General features: G+C 42.2%; 1 long non-coding RNA gene across 1 annotated transcript; it reads right to left on the bottom strand.

Moving 5' to 3' along the window:
* Nucleotides 1-272: 272 nt before the first annotated feature.
* Nucleotides 273-710, bottom strand: LOC124212250 (uncharacterized). Its single transcript, XR_011176428.1, has 2 exons — nt 535-710; nt 273-398 (listed from the first exon to the last, which is right to left on the bottom strand). It is a non-coding gene; the product is annotated as an uncharacterized lncRNA (long non-coding RNA).
* Nucleotides 711-17,967: the final 17,257 nt, after the last annotated feature.

Raw genomic sequence — 17,967 nt, 5'->3', positions numbered from 1 at the left:
CGGCACTGCTTATATCCATAGGTTCACGTCCACTATTATTGACAACATTGTTGGAGTCGTCATTAACTTGATTTCCAGTATCACAATTCACTCCGATGTTATGCTTGTGAAGAGTCTTTCTTCGGTTCATGAGTGGATTGTACCTATAATAAATAGATACATATGTTATTATGTAAATATCGATGTATTTATTATTCAATTTTATAATTATTTTTTACTTCTCATACATTTACCTGCTCAAAACAGCTCTTTCATTTACTTGCTTTGCATGATAAACTGGAGGGAATAGAGTTGGCGCGTAGCTTGGACTCGCAGGATCATCTGATTTTTTCTTGCCAATGAAATGAGCATTACATATTACATGATGAGTTTTTGGAGTCCACTTTGAACCATCAGGACTGTAAAAAACAATAATACTTATGTATTTATATAGTGTTTCATGCAGATAGCATAACAGTTTACCTATTGATATAGTTGGCTTGATTTTAAAAATATAGAAAACTAAGGCATCGAAAGTAAAGTTATGTTACTTACTTTTTTCTTTTCACAGCAGCAATCCATTTTTGCCTTTGAACTATTTTATGTGATGCAGTTGGAAACTTGTAAAATATACAATCACTAGTTTTACCGTTATTTTTGCAGTTAACAGCACAACAAGTGTAATTCCACATACCGTCTATTGTTTCTCATACAAAATGCTATCACAACACACGCTGGCTCAACTCACTACTCGCCACCCCGCGCGCTGCGATCGTTTCGCAGCTCCCCTCCAAGCGGCGGCTCACAGCGAATAGGCTATGGGGCAATTCTTATGCAGAAGAAGGAAGGCAGGCTTTGAGCAGTGGCTTATTTCAGCAAACGCACTACGACTGCAGAATCAAAATATCACTCATAAGAGTTAGAGACGCTTGCAGTTTTTAATTCGGTGAAACCTTTCAGACATTACCTACATGGCTGTAAATTTACCGTAATAACAGACTGCAGTTCGTTACAAGCGTCACGAAAGAAATTGGATCTCACACCACGAGTTCATAGGTGGTGGGCCTTCTTGCAGGCATTGGATTTTGACATTGTTCATAGAGACGGAAAGTGCATGAGTCATGCTGATTTCTTCTCTAGAAATCCTTTGCCTGAAGCTCCTCGCAAGACCTTCAATAAAGTCGAGCAAAAGGAAGTTTATACCACAGATCTTTCTGGAAATTGGTTGTCTGCTGAGCAGCAGCGGGACTTTGAAATTTCTAAGCTAATAAGTTATTCAAATGAGAACCGAGTAGACAAGGAAATGTGTAAAACCTTGGAGATCCGATCGGGCATTTTGTATCGAAAGATTCAACGTAATGGAAGATCACCGTGGTTGCCCATTTTACCTCGAGCTCTTAGATAGTCAGTCATCGATACCGCACACGAATCCTTAATGCATCTTGGATGGGAGAAAACTTTAGAAAAGTTGTATGATCTCTATTGGTTTGAAAAAATGTTCAAATCTACCAGAAAATTTGTGGATAATTGCGTCACTTGTGAAATCACTAAATCTCAATCAGGAAAAATTCAAGCAGAATTGCACCCGATTCCAAAGATTGCCATACCCGGCATACAATACATATCGACGTAACTGGCAAGCTCAGTGGTAAAAGCGACAAGAAAGAGTATGTTTTTGTAATGATTGATGTGTTTACAAAATTTGTAATTTTACGTCACGCACTTCGCATTGACACAGTAAGCAGTATCAAAGCCTTGTCATATTGTGTATTTTTGTTTGGAGCTCTTATTAGGGTGATTTCCGATCAAGGACGTTGTTTTGCGAGTACAGATTTCTGGGAATTTTGTGAATCTCACAAAATTAACCGACATCTAATAGCAACTGGAAGTTCTCGTGCGAATGGACAAGTTAAACGAGTAATGAGTGCACTCAGAAATACGCTGACAGCTGTCGAAACAAGTAAAGAACGATCATGGCAGGATGCATTATCTGATGTTCAATTAGCTCTGAACTGTACTGTCAATCGAGTCACTAAATCCAGTCCATTTGAAATTTCAATGAGCAAGGTAGCTAGGCCATTAAAATTGATGCTTGCAGATGATACTGAATCGCAAATTGACTTAGACGAGGTCCGAAGTTTGGCTGTAGCAAATATGGACAAAAACGCCGAGTATGACAAAACTAGATTCGATCGGACAAAAGCAAACGTTGACAAATTCGTGATTGGAGATTTTGTATTGCTTCAAAATGAAGAATGCAATCAAACGAAGCTCGACCCTAAGTATAAAGGACCGTTTAAAGTAGTCGACGTGCTTGACGGAGACAGATACGTTCTCACAGCCCTTGATTCGAATAGAAGATACAAATACTCTCATGATCGATTAAGAAAAATGCCCGATACCAGCATTCAAGTTGACATTGAAGATCAAGACTCCTTGCTGGGTGAATCTGATGAAATTTCAAGTGTGTATACAGACTTAGAATCTTATAATTGACGGTATATAGTACAGGCTTTTCTGATTAGAAGTATCAACAAGAGATTGAATCTGTAATATTTTATCCAACTCTGGAATACGCGTAATGAAACTGAATTTAAAAGAGTGCGCCGTGGTTAAGGCATGATAAATGAGTACCTGTCACTGGAAGGAAGCGACAGAGGTATTGTGTACCCTGTTACTGGTTAAGAGCGGGAGGTCTCGTCACTGGATTAAAGTGATCTGAGTTCTTATGAGAAACTGAGTGTAAGAATGTTTCTCACTTGAATGGCCTGAACTATGTTATTAACTTCAGAAAACACAGTTTTCCTATTTGAATTTGAATCAAAAGGCCAGGGTGGCCGAGGCGAATAATTATTGATATTTTTTTTTGTTTTTATTTTCTTTTGCAGATGAATCACACGAGGACGTGTGATAGATCAGAATGGCCGTGTCGGAGTATCACAAATCTTGTTTAACAATTCCATTTAAAATGTATTTAGTCTTTACGAATAAAAGGATATTTCATTTGAAATTAAACTCTCGATGAGTCCACCGTATCAAGCGTCAAGCGTTATTAGCAAGCTATGAGTATAGTTGAATGACGGAATCTTAGCGACAAACAAATGGTTTGTGTATAACAAAGCTTGGACGAAATCGACAGTCACGGGTTAGCTAGCGAGCATACCGGACATGTTCGGGATCGTCACGCTCAAATATGAATAATCCACGCCAAAATGAACACTTTACATCTTTTCCGCCTTTCCGAGGCTTTACGCCGACATATATATATTTGGTTATATTTGTAATGGTAGAAAAACTTAAGTACTGAACGCGTCTGCACAGAACGGCTGTTCGCTTACGACTAACTCTCCCCTCATACGCAGCATGGACGCTTGCTACGGCACAAAGCTTTTTTCGGCTATCTCCGTAATCGCTCGAATACTCTCGTTGCGTGCATCAAACTCGAAGACTCGTCTCAACACTTCCGCCGTCTGAGTGTTTGATGCTCAGTCCGAGATTGGTGTACAACTCGATAAATCGATTCTTCGGAAGCGCCTTCGTAAATATATCTGTCAACTGAGACTCGGTTGGAACGAACAGAACGTTGATCTCGCTACTCTACTCTCTCACGTATACGATGAAATTTGATATCGATGTGTTTTGTTCTTTTGTGAAATTCAGGGTTGCGAATTAACCGAATCGCGCTTTGGTTGTCAACATAAAGTGTCGTTGGCTTACCGCACCTCTGTACTATTCCACTCAACAGTGTGCGAAGCCACACAGCTTCCTTTGCCGCAGTTGACGCTGCAACTGACTCCGATTCAGTCGTGCTCATTGATACAAGCTTTTGTCGCTGCGACGACCATGTTACGATTCCACCCGCTATGCAAAATGCGTATCCCGTCATTGAGCTACGTGTAGCAACATCGCTAGTGAAATCCGCGTCCGAGTACCCTATCAGCTCAGTTTTTGACACACTCGCGCGATATTCGATACCCATGCTAATTGTTTCGATTAGATACGAAACTATGCGTTTTACTGCGAGTCAGTGACTCTCATTGTGCTTGTCAAGAAACTTGCTTACAGCATTGATTGAATACGCAAGATCTGGACGCGTTACCACCCCGAGAAACATTATCGACCCGACCGCTTCACGATATGGTGCAGAGTGTTTTTCACTCTCGTCTTCAACCGGATACAACACCGTGTGAGAATCCGCCGGCACGGAAACCCCTTTTGCCTGACTCATCCCGAATCGTTCGATGACTTTCTTTGCGTACGCCGACTGTTGAACGAACATCGACTTGCTTACTCGAACACGACAGATTTGCATCCCGACAAACGAACTACAATCCCCGAGAGTTATTTCGAACGCTTTGCGCAGATCGCTTGTTATACTGCATATTGTCTCTAGTGACTTCGATGCCACAATACCGTCGTTGAAGAACAGTGCGAGGTAGACCTCGTGTCCACCATAGCTGCCAAAAAATATGCACTTTTGGCGTCTGTTTCTTCGAGATTGAAATGCATCAAAAAATTCGCGAATTTTAGATTCCAACAACGTGGTGCTTGTTTGAGCCCGTATAGTGATTTCCGGAGCTGGCATACCACACCTCCTGGACACTTCGCTTCCTCGCTGTCATGAAGTCCCACCAGAACTTCCATTCGTATCTCCTCATCTAAGACACCGTGAAGAAATGCAGTGCGAACATCGAACTGCACAATTTCAAGATGTTCCTGCCTAATGACAGCTAGAAGTACCCTAAGTGAGTCGTATCTCACTGCCGGTGAGAACGTCTCTAAGTAGTCTACGCCATGTCGCTGCATGAATCCTCTGGCACACAGACGTGCTTTGAACCTTGCTACGTTTCCTTCTGTGTCATGTCTCGCATGATCTTAAACACCCATTTCGAGTCAATCGTTTTCCCTCCTGGGACTCTTGGGACAATTTCCCAAGTCTCGATCTTCTCATGTGACTGAAGCTCGTCTACAATTGCTTCCGCCCATTGTGCAGCCTCCTGGCTCGATATCGCCTCTTCGTACGTCGTTGGAACACTGTACTCTACAAAGCACAACGCGTATCTCGCCGGCGGACACAACGACTTGCGATTTCGCAATTACCTTGGCGTTACTGCTTCCCGTCCTTGGATTCTCTCAACCTCGTCCACGACCTCGATAACTCTCTCCGGTGCCCAAATCACTCCCGCTTCTTTGGTGACCATATTGTTGGCACCTGCATTGCCAGCAACGACTCCGTTCCCGTTCTCGTCATCCTCGTCGTCGCTCTCGTCCGTCAAGGGCAAAGTGAGCTCGACCTCCGTCGCAGTCGCCCTTGGACTCGTACCTCGCTTGTTAAACGTCACGTGCCTGGAAACGGAGACCGTACACACCGTAGGATCGTACAACCTGTAATTCGCCGATTCGTTGTCATATCCGACCAGGATAAGCTTTCTAACTCGAGCGTCGAGCTTCGTTGTCTTCTGTTTTGGCACATACGCGTATGCATCCGATCCGAACACTCGCATATGCAGAAGATTTGCCTTCCTTCCGGCCCATTGTTCGTACGGAGTACGGTTTCCGCCCACTCTCGAGTGTCTAGTCCTGTTAAGAGTGTACACGGCCGTTGCCATTGCTTCTGCCCACAGATGCGCCGGTAGTTGCTTTGCCTGCAACATCGTTCTCGCTGCCTCGACAATCGTACGATTATCTCTCTCGGATTTGCCATTTTGTTCTGGCGTGTATGGCACCGTAGTTTTCGACGTGTGCCTTTCTGCTTCATGTAGGCTTTCATCCTCTCGTTGCAAAACTCAGTCCCGCTGTCTGTATGCAACGTCTTCGTAGTGCGTCCAAATTTGTTATTCAGCAGACGCTCGAACTCTGAACCGATCGTATACGTCAGATTTGTAACGAATGAAGCACACGAAACGAAAGCTCGTAGCATCATTCTTAAATATCACGTAATAACGCGCACCTCCGATCGAATGAACTGGCAGCGGACCATACACGTCACTGTGTATGTACTCTACCGGCTTGCTCGACGTCCTGTCGACTTCTTTTCGGAAAGGAAGTTTGTGAAGCTTGCCAAACTGACAGGCTTCACAGAAGAACTCTTCAGCGTTCTTCATATTCACTCCTTTAGCCAACTTACGACGCACCAATTCGACAAGCGCCCGCTTGTAAATATGACTGAGCCTCTCATGTCACATTTTCAGATCGAATGCTGTCAAGTTAACTTCACGCTTTTGCTTCGGCCTTCGGGAAAACATTCAGAACCAACAGTTCGACTGCTTCAGTCCTGTTGCCTCGACCGCACCTCCACGCAGCACCTTGACGGCTCCAATTTCGAAATTTACTCGAAAACCCTTGTCCATACGAGCACCCACCGAGAGTAAATTTCGTTTCACACGAAGAACCAGTAGTACGTTCTCGATAACAGAGCTCTCCCATCTGCCGTCCACGAGCTTTTCGATGCGAACATTACCGACGCCCGCTACTTCACACTCGCAACATGCTCAGATGCTCCGCTGTCAGTAATCCAGACTTTACTTTCATCAGCATCCTGTAACTGACGAATCTGCTCGACTGACGGTAGCTCTCGCTTCGCATCTGTTATCGGCACTTCGTTTCTCTTAACACCCGACTCGACCACGAACGAGCACCCGCTACTTGACTGGCCTCTACCACTGTCATTGTTCTTACGCGGCTTCTTCGGTTAATCGAATTCTTTCGCGTAGTGCCCCATTTCGTGACATTTCCAACACTCTATGTATTTCTTGGGCTTTTTCTTACGCACTTCTCTCAATTTCGCGTAACTCTTTGTCCCACAGTCCGACGTCACCGCCAGCACACTCGCTGACTCACCGTCTCCTGCGAGATTCGAATCTTCCTCGGTTAACCATTCCAGCAAATATGTCACGGTCTGTCGCTCGGGATTCACACTTGCCCACGCGGTCTTGAACATACCGTACTTTGCCGTGAAATCGAAAGAATTTTCGCAATAATCGCTCCATCTGATTTTGGCTCTCTGAGATCTTTCAGCCTACTGGCCATATTTTGAACTGCAGTAACGTGTTGAACTACCGAGTCTGTTGGTCCTATCTTGTAAGAATACAATTCTTCTTCAAGTGCCCCGACGTTCGACGCAGACTTCTGCTCGTGCATCGCACCCAGCTTGTCGCACACACCAACACACAGTCCACTTGTACATCCTCCATCGCTGACGTGTTAACCGCCGTCGCCTTCGCGTCGTCTTTGAGCCACTGCTTCATACGACCAGCGTTGACACCTTCTTCGTTCTCCGGGACCTCTCTCTTTCCGTTAATCACGTCGAAAATCTCCTTGGCTTTCAGCACCACTGTGATTTTATATTTCCACGCTTGGAAATTCTTCCCGTTAAACCCTGTTAAACTTTTCAATGGAGGGATAAGAAGGATGCCCGGAGATGAAGGTGAGACACATCTGTATCTTTATACATATATACTCAATATTAAAGATGAATTTTATTTTAAAGTTGACAAAGGAATAACTCGAATAAGAATATGTCTATCGCTCTGGAACGTTCAACGACTACTACCTGCTTTTCCTCGATAACGAGACGCCACGCCTTGGCCTTGCGGCTGGATATACAAACGATATATTCTCTCTCTTTCTCTCTCTCATTCATGAGCACGCGCAAATCTCATACCAACGGCTTCAACACTTTCACCGTTTCAGCGTGCGATATCAAACTCGTTCCGAAAATCACACAAGTTTATGAAACGTTTATGATTCGCAGGATTCTTCACCAATTTAATTGCACTTTGGTTATCTATACAGGGTGTCCCTAAATTGCCTCCCACGGACTAGCCAGCATGATACCTTGTTAAAATCCAAACGAGAATTTTTTTTCCGGAAGCTCGTCCGACGCATAGTTTTTGAATTATAAGCGATAGCGCTAGGCCAATCAGAGTGCACCATTTCATCTAGATTTGCCGCCACGGAAATTGCTGTTTTGTTCGTCTGGGTGAATTATTATTATTCGTTTACGAATTAAATATCGGCACCTCCCCTCTCTCGCTGCTGTACCCCTTCACGGGCGCTGACCTCGGTATTGTTGCCGCGGCACACGCTGCCGGCCGCACATCCATGGGCGCACACTTGTGTGTGTAAACAGAAGCGCATCCTCAAGAATAAGGGATACAGCAGCGAGAGAGGGGAGGTGCCGATATTTAATTCGTAAACGAATAATAATAATTCACCCAGACGAAAAAAACAGCAATTTCCGTGGCGGCAAATCTAGATGAAATGGTGCACTCTGATTGGCCTAGCGCCATCGCTTATAATTCAAAAACTATGCGTCGGACGAGCTTCCGGAAAAGAAATTCTCGGTTGGATTTTAACGAGGTATCATGCTGGCTAGTCCGTGGGAGGCAATTTAGGGACACCCTGTATATATCTGAGTGGGCTCGACACATTGACATCCAATATCATTCAGCAGTTTCCTAAACCATACAGCTACCTTTGCTGCAGCCGCTGCCGCAACATATTCTGACTCCGTTGTGCTTAAGGTCACCAGTTTTTGGCGCTGCGATGACCAAGTCACTGGACCGTTCACAAATTCAAAAAGATACCCAGTGGTTGACCTTCTCGTACTCATATCGCTAGCAAAATCGGCGTCAGAATAACCTACTAATTTGCATTCGCTTTTACCCGCACAATATGTTATTCCTTTTTCTTTCGTACTGGACAAATAAATGAGAATTCTTTTAACCGCACGCCAATTTTCATTATTGTGCTTGCTGAGAAATACGCTTACTAGATTAACGGCGTAGGCTATATCAGGTCGTGATATTGTCGCAAGGAAAATTAACGAAACCACTGCTTCGCGATAAGGCAATTTGCCGACTGGATCCTCGCTCTCGCTCATCGGACATAAAACCACATTTAGATCTGCAGGTACACAGAGCGGATTAGCCTCACTCATTCTGAATCTTCTTAATATGCGCTCGACATACAAGCTTTGGTGTACATATATCGATTTTTCCTTCCCTTCGCGCTTAATCTCCATTCCAACAAACATACTTGCATAGCCAAGAGTGATTTTGAACGCACTATTCAAATAATCTATCACAGGTTGAAGACGATTTTTCTTGACCTTGATGACTTGTTGATTAATGTTATTCTTGGATATGAAGGTCACAACTCAAAACACTTTTTTAAAGCGTTAACGTTTCAGCCCTGATGGGGGCCCTCCTCAGAACCGATTTATTTAAACATCTGTCACGAACAAAAATAATAAAATAATGTACAACACCGTTATAACAAAATTAAACATAAGTGGTTTAGATAATAATCTAGGATGTTTATGCAGATATAAATGAGAGGAATTACCTAGTGTGGGATGACGCTTTCAATTACAGCAGACAGGGCACACTCTTAAGTAGTGAATGCGTGTTGGTAAATAAATAATAAATAGAAACAATAAAAACGCGATACGTAGTTCCCGAGACTTCATCCTTGTAGTTAATTTGATAAAATAAAACACACAGCCGTTATAGGTTTAAATCAAGAGCACATTTGCACATGTGGAACGTCCAGTGTGTAGTGGGGGGAGATCGATATCGATAGTTATCAGAGCAAACGCAGAGTCAACGGGTTAAAAGGAAACCAAAATTTTGTTAAGAAGGTAAAATCGAGAGCAAGCTCAGTCGGTAATGGATAATTACAATGGTTGTATCACAGAGGTGTAAATAGTACTCAGATGTTCGATGTCTTGTCTTCGGTTGACGGAATTGGGATGTGCAACAATATTGCACATTTCTAACAATAGCCTATTATAATACAATGGTTCAACGTCAATAATGCTGGCTTGAGAATAATTGAAAGAGTGGTCGAAATCGATGGCTGCCTCGTCAGTGCAGTATAATTATCCTCGTGTTCATGGATATTGCGTTTATGCTCGGTTATCCTGGTGTGTAGTTGCCTACTTGTTTGGCCTATGTAGGACATGTTGCATTGGTTGCAGGGAATTTTGTAAACTACACCAGAACGCATACCCGGGGGTAAGGGGACCTTACCCGAATCAAACATAGAGGATAGATCATGTGCACATTTACCCACAAATTGAATTTTGTACTTAAAGAATGTTCTGTTGAGTGACTCAAACAACCCTGCAACGTATGGGATGGAAATATAGTTTTTTTGATTAGCTTGTGCAGCAGATGCATCGATATTATTGTTGGAGCTAGTCGATGACAAGATGAAATCGTATTTGAACTGTATATGCTTGTTGAGCAGACGAGATGGATAGTCATTTTTACTCAGTACCTGCTGAATCAAGGACATATTTTTGTTATGAAATTCCATACTTGAGAGTCGGATCGCTCTGTCAACCAAGCAATGAATCGTTCCAATTTTGTAAGATCTGGGATGGTGAGAATGGAAATTTAAATACCTTTGTGACCAGGTAGCCTTATGAAACCAATCTGTTTTGATGAGCTGGTTATCATTAATGATCAAGACATCTAAAAAGCTAATTCGATGATTCAACTCTATATCAGAGGTAAATTGTAATCTCGGATGGAATTGGTTGAAGACAGATGGCATTTCTGCAACTTTATCCGAAGGGACAGCTGTGATTATGTCAGCTACATATCTGAAATAGAATGAAGGCTTGAAGTCCAGTTTGTTGAGACAATATTGTTCATGATCATCCATAACCAAATCCGACAAAATTGGAGAGAGCGGCGAGCCCATCGGTGAACCATAAGTTTGAGCATATATGTTCTGATTAAATTTGAATATGGCAGCCTTAAAACAGATGTGTGATGCTTTTATGAGTTCATTAAGTGGGACAGGAATTTTGTCCACCAAATGATGCCAACGCTGTTTCACCCCGTTGATTGCAAGATCTTGTGGAACATTTGTAAACAATGACACAACATCCAGCGAAACTAATACATGATCAGGTGGGAGACGAAAGTCCCTGATAGCATTAACCAGAGCAAAAATATCTCTCACACGTGACAATGGAGGGACGATCTTGTTACCAATACATTGACTGAGGAAGCGTGCTAGATGGATAGTCGGACTATCTGTGAACGAAACTATAATTCTTACCGGTGATCCGGTTTATGAATTTGAGGTAGCCCGTAGGCTCTAGGTGGTAAACAATCAGTTTTTGCGATTTGACGTCTAAGTTGATCCGAGATGAGTTTACTTTTAGACCAATCCATTGTTAGTTTTGTAACTTCCTGTTGCAAGGTACAGGTAAGATCGTATCCAACAACTTTGTAGGAGTTGTTGTTGGAGAGTTGTTGCAACATTTTTTCCTCGTACATTTGTTTGTTCATCACAACAGTCGTGTTTCCCTTGTCAGCCTTCAAGAAAAGTGAATCCTGGTTGTTGTTTTAAAAGATCTTAGTTTCATTGATTTTATCAAGGATATTCTTGTCAGCGTGAATGAGAGAAGGGGTGTTGATGAACTTTTTTATGGCGTTGGTAAAGTCTTGGCGGGCCGTATTGCGGCAATCAGAAGGAATGAAAGAAATCCTTGATTCAAAATCGGAGATAAGTTTGTTGGTTGGGATGCGGTGGAGCTTAAAAGGAATGCCATATTTGGGTTCCATTTTTAGAACGTCAGTAACATCGACAGGAATGTCCGTTCATCAACACCCCTTCTCTCATTCACGCTGACAAGAATATCCTTGATAAAATCAATGAAACTAAGATCTTTTAAAACAACAACCAGGATTCACTTTTCTTGAAGGCTGACAAGGGAAACACGACTGTTGTGATGAACAAACAAATGTACGAGGAAAAAATGTTGCAACAACTCTCCAACAACAACTCCTACAAAGTTGTTGGATACGATCTTACCTGTACCTTGCAACAGGAAGTTACAAAACTAACAATGGATTGGTCTAAAAGTAAACTCATCTCGGATCAACTTAGACGTCAAATCGCAAAAACTGATTGTTTACCACCTAGAGCCTACGGGCTACCTCAAATTCATAAACCGGATCACCGGTAAGAATTATAGTTTCGTTCACAGATAGTCCGACTATCCATCTAGCACGCTTCCTCAGTCAATGTATTGGTAACAAGATCGTCCCTCCATTGTCACGTGTGAGAGATATTTTTGCTCTGGTTAATGCTATCAGGGACTTTCGTCTCCCACCTGATCATGTATTAGTTTCGCTGGATGTTGTGTCATTGTTTACAAATGTTCCACAAGATCTTGCAATCAACGGGGTGAAACAGCGTTGGCATCATTTGGTGGACAAAATTCCTGTCCCACTTAATGAACTCATAAAAGCATCACACATCTGTTTTAAGGCTGCCATATTCAAATTTAATCAGAACATATATGCTCAAACTTATGGTTCACCGATGGGCTCGCCGCTCTCTCCAATTTTGTCGGATTTGGTTATGGATGATCATGAACAATATTGTCTCAACAAACTGGACTTCAAGCCTTCATTCTATTTCAGATATGTAGCTGACATAATCACAGCTGTCCCTTCGGATAAAGTTGCAGAAATGCCATCTGTCTTCAACCAATTCCATCCGAGATTACAATTTACCTCTGATATAGAGTTGAATCATCGAATTAGCTTTTTAGATGTCTTGATCATTAATGATAACCAGCTCATCAAAACAGATTGGTTTCATAAGGCTACCTGGTCACAAAGGTATTTAAATTTCCATTCTCACCATCCCAGATCTTACAAAATTGGAACGATTCATTGCTTGGTTGACAGAGCGATCCGACTCTCAAGTATGGAATTTCATAACAAAAATATGTCCTTGATTCAGCAGGTACTGAGTAAAAATGACTATCCATCTCGTCTGCTCAACAAGCATATACAGTTCAAATACGATTTCATCTTGTCATCGACTAGCTCCAACAATAATATCGATGCATCTGCTGCACAAGCTAATCAAAAAAACTATATTTCCATCCCATACGTTGCAGGGTTGTTTGAGTCACTCAACAGAACATTCTTTAAGTACAAAATTCAATTTGTGGGTAAATGTGCACATGATCTATCCTCTATGTTTGATTCGGGTAAGGTCCCCTTACCCCCGGGTATGCGTTCTGGTGTAGTTTACAAAATTCCCTGCAACCAATGCAACATGTCCTACATAGGCCAAACAAGTAGGCAACTACACACCAGGATAACCGAGCATAAACGCAATATCCATGAACACGAGGATAATTATACTGCACTGACGAGGCAGCCATCGATTTCGACCACTCTTTCAATTATTCTCAAGCCAGCATTATTGACGTTGAACCATTGTATTATAATAGGCTATTGTTAGAAATGTGCAATATTGTTGCACATCCCAATTCCGTCAACCGAAGACAAGACATCGAACATCTGAGTACTATTTACACCTCTGTGATACAACCATTGTAATTATCCATTACCGACTGAGCTTGCTCTCGATTTTACCTTCTTAACAAAATTTTGGTTTCCTTTTAACCCGTTGACTCTGCGTTTGCTCTGATAACTATCGATATCGATCTCCCCCCACTACACACTGGACGTTCCACATGTGCAAATGTGCTCTTCATTTAAACCTATAACGGCTGTGTGTTTTATTTTATCAAATTAACTACAAGGATGAAGTCTCGGGAACTACGTATCGCGTTTTTATTGTTTCTATTTATTATTTATTTACCAACACGCATTCACTACTTAAGAGTGTGCCCTGTCTGCTGTAATTGAAAGTGTCATCCCACACTAGGTAATTCCTCTCATTTATATCTGCATAAACATCCTAGATTATTATCTAAACCACTTATGTTTAATTTTGTTATAACGGTGTTGTACATTATTTTATTATTTTTGTTCGTGACAGATGTTTAAATAAATCGGTTCTGAGGAGGGCCCCCATCAGGGCTGAAACGTTAACGCTTTAAAAAAGTGTTTTGAGTTGTGACCTTCATATCCAAGAATAACATTAATCAATCTTTCACAGGATTAACGACTTTTTGATATTTACTCGCGATCATAGCGTCATCAACGAAAAGCGCGAGATACACGGTTTCCTCTTCAATTTCGCGTATAAAAATACATTTATCAGCCTTAGACTCTCTAAATTTAAATTCTTCAAGAAAATCACTGAATCTTTTATTCCAACAGCGCGGTGACTCTTTAAGCCCGTATAACGACCTTTTTAGTCGACACACAACACTGTCGCGTATATCGCTCGCAGGTTTACTGTTGACGTTTAGCCCCTCCGAAACTTTCATATCTCTCCTTGAAGTTCACCATGTAGAAATGCCGTTTCGACATCAAATTTCAACATTTCCAAGTCTTCGGCTGCAATTTTTGCCAATAGTACTCTTAACGAGTCATACCTTACTACCAGCGCAAATATCTCTGAGAAATCTACACTATTCTCTTGCATAAAGCCTCGAGCGCATAACCGCACCTTGTACCTTCTGACTTGGCCATTTTCGTCCTTCAAACATTTGAAAACCCACTTAGAATAAATTATCTTTGCTGCGGGTTTTCTTTGTACTATTTTCCAAGTCTCGTTTTGATCATGAGCACGCAGCTCACAGTCGATCGCAGCGTTCAATCTTCTGCTTGAGGACTCTTTAGTGCTTCTTTGAATAAAAATGGCTCTAAGTATTGTGTTATATTTACCTCATACCTTATAGGACGCTTTATGTTACCTCGATTTCTCAGATTCGGCTTTGTTCTTACTGGATTCAGATTTCGATCGGTCCCTCGTCTTCTTCTTCCTCTTGCTCTTTCGCTGGTAAGAACTCCTCTTCTTCATCGCTGTTGATCACGAAGATTTCCTGTTGATCTTTTGGAAAAATCAATTCTGCTTCTTCTTCTTCTTCTTGTCTCTTTTCGTTTTTCGCGACGGCTTCTTTCTCGTTATAAACTACGTTGCGTGACACAATGACTTGTCTTTTCTCGGGGTCAAAGACACGGTAATTCGTCGATTCACCTTCATAACCTACAAATATCATCTTCTTCCCTCTAGCATGAAGTTTACTCGTCAGTTGCTTCGGTGTATTTACAAAAGCATCTGACCCAAATACACGAAGATGATCGAGACGTGGTTTTCTTCCTACCCACTTTTCGAGCGGAGATTTTCCTTCTCTTATGCTCGACGCACTCAGACTATTCAAAAGATAAACAGCCGTGTTTGCTGCTTCAGCCCATAAACTTGGAGACAAGCTCCTCGCCAAAATCATGGTTCTTGCGCTCTCAATGATTTTCCGATTGTCGCATTCTATTCGACCATTTCGTTCCGGCGAATAAGGTGCCGAATTCTCCCTCATGATACCTCGAGACTCCAGATACTCATTCATATTTTTATTACGAAATTCAAGTCCATTATCGGATCTACGGACTCTCATTCTTCGTTTGAATTTATTTTCGATCATTTTTTCAAATTTTCGGATAGTCTCAAACACATCACTCTTGTGTTTGAGAAAGTATACAAACCTGTAACTCGTGGCATCATCCTTAAGAGTAAGGATGAAACGGGCTCCTCAGGGGCTTGAGTCGCCATAGGACCACAGATATCAGTGTGAATAACCTCACCCGGCGTTGTTGTTTCTTTTTCTTGACACTGTCGAAACGGTGATCGATGTGATTTCACAATTTGGCACGAGTCGCAAAAGAAATCTATTTTTTGATTGATTTTCATTCCCTGAACAAGTTCCTTTTTCAGTATGCCTTACATTCCACGCTTGTTCAGGTGACCAAATCTTTCGTGCCAAATTTTCACGTCAACAGCCGAGACATTCACTTCGTCACTCTCTTTACCGACATCCGGTCAAAAAAACATACGATCTATCTCCTTTCTCATTTTTACCCCGTGACGCGATCACTCTTGCTTCGTCTTTCACTTTAACAAAATTGTCCTTAAACACGACTTCGCGACCACTCGACGTGAGAATACCCACAGAAAATTAATTTTTCTCAACTTGAGGCACATATGAAACGTTCTCTATATGGGCTTTCACTCATTCGTGATTCACGTACTGGAGAATGTTTATAGTTCCAATTCCGACCACGTCGCACTCCGTGTCATTACCCAAGGAGATTTTACCACCGTTTTCAACACACCGAAAAATGGTAAACCAGTCTCTATTACACGAGATGTACTTCGATGCCCCACTATCGGTCACCCAGACCTCTTTATGCTCGGTCTCGAGAACTTGCGCGATAATATCGGCCGGAGGTAACTCTGATTCGAGTTTTCCCGCAATTTCGGACACTTTTCTCGAACTTTCGGCGACAAACGGGCAATCACGTACTTTACCGGTTTCACTTCCGTCTTTACGATTTTTCACCCATACTTTGCTTTCACACTCTCTTTTAAAATGCCCTTTTTGTTTGCACTTGTAACAAAAACTTCCACAATTTTTAGGTTTTTCACTTTTTGAGCTCTGTGAATCACTTCTCGAGCTCGAGCCATGCTTTCCACTTCTTTTATCATTTTTCTTCGATTGAAAAGCCGTAAACGCACTCGCTTCTTCGTCGTTCGACGTTAGACGTAATTCCGTAATTCCTCTCGAATTAATCGTTCCTGAAGATTATCAAGTATCTGTCTCCCCGGATCAACACTGTCCCATGCTGTCAAAAAGTTCGCGTACTTCGGAGCCAAATTCGCGAGAATCTTTGCAATGAGCGTTATCTGAGACACCGGCTTACCCACGTCTTTCAACTGGGCAGCCATGTTGGACACTTTCGCGAAATGTTGCACTACGGAATCCGATGACGCTATTCTGTACTCATGGAATTTCTGAGTTGAGAGTAACACATTCATAGTCGACTTTTGTTCGTGAGCTTTCAATAACATGTCCCACATTTCTTTTGATGTCGCACATGACAGCAATGGCTGCAATTGTGAATCGTCGATCGATGTCGAAATCACAACTTTTGCGCACGCGTCATCCTTTACCCATGCTTTTGCGAGCACTTCCTGACCAAACTGCGTTGGTTTTACTTTCTCGCCGGTTACCACGTCTGAAATCCCGTATGCATAAAATAATGCGGTAACTTGGAATTTCCACCGTTGGAAATATATATATACTCAATATTGAAGATGAATTTTATTTTAAAGTTGATAAAAGAATAACTCGTATAAGAATACGTCTATCGCTCTGGAACATTCGAAGACTACTATCTGCTTTTCCTCGATAACAAGATGCCACGCCTTGGCCTTGCGGCTAGATATGCAAAAGATATATTCTCTCTCTCTCTCTCTCTCATTCATGTACACCCGCAAAACTCATACTAACGGTTTTAACAAACTGCTTCGCCGAGTTCATCAAACCATCGTCCGGCATCCTTTTGTTTTTGATAGAATAAAAAAAAAACTCAAGCACGCAATAAATCCAACCAGCGGAATAATAAATCCTCGCCCACACCCACACAATTCCACAAAATTTTCCGACGTATTTATCACTGCACTCACTCTCACGATGCCCGTGACTTTTACTGTGACTCGTCCTTCGTGCCTTGTTCGCACGCTGTAATGGCCGCCTCGACCACGCCACTCTACACGCTTTCACTCTTTTCAGTATCATTCGTATCTACTCAGATGCACCGCAGTCGGGATAGGGCACTTTCTTTAATGCAGAAGGGAGCCATTGACTGTGGTCAGCTGAGGAGAAAGCGTGTCATATCAATTATCTGGTATTGCTCGTCATCTTTTTAGCCTTAAAAACATTCGCTCTTGACCTCAATAGCTGCGACGTTCTCCTGAGGGTAGACAATACGACGGCAATCTCCTAGGTGAATCGTAAGGGTGAAATTGAATATCCGCGTCTGAATAATCTTGCAAAAAAGATCTGGCAATGGTGGGAACTGCGGAATCTTCGAATATTCACATCATACATCCCTCTAAAGGAGAACGTCAAGGCGGACAGGGAATCAAGGCTCAGTAATATAGACACTGAATGGGCACTCACAGAGACAGCCTTTGAACAAATTATTAAACGTTTTGGATTGTCAGAGATAGACCTCTTCGCTTCTAGGGTTAATA

Source organism: Neodiprion pinetum, chromosome 2, assembly GCF_021155775.2.
Source record: "Neodiprion pinetum isolate iyNeoPine1 chromosome 2, iyNeoPine1.2, whole genome shotgun sequence".
NCBI classification, from domain to species: domain Eukaryota; kingdom Metazoa; phylum Arthropoda; class Insecta; order Hymenoptera; family Diprionidae; genus Neodiprion; species Neodiprion pinetum.
Note: the sequence above shows the minus strand (reverse complement) of the source record. Positions and strands in the feature narration are given on the sequence as shown.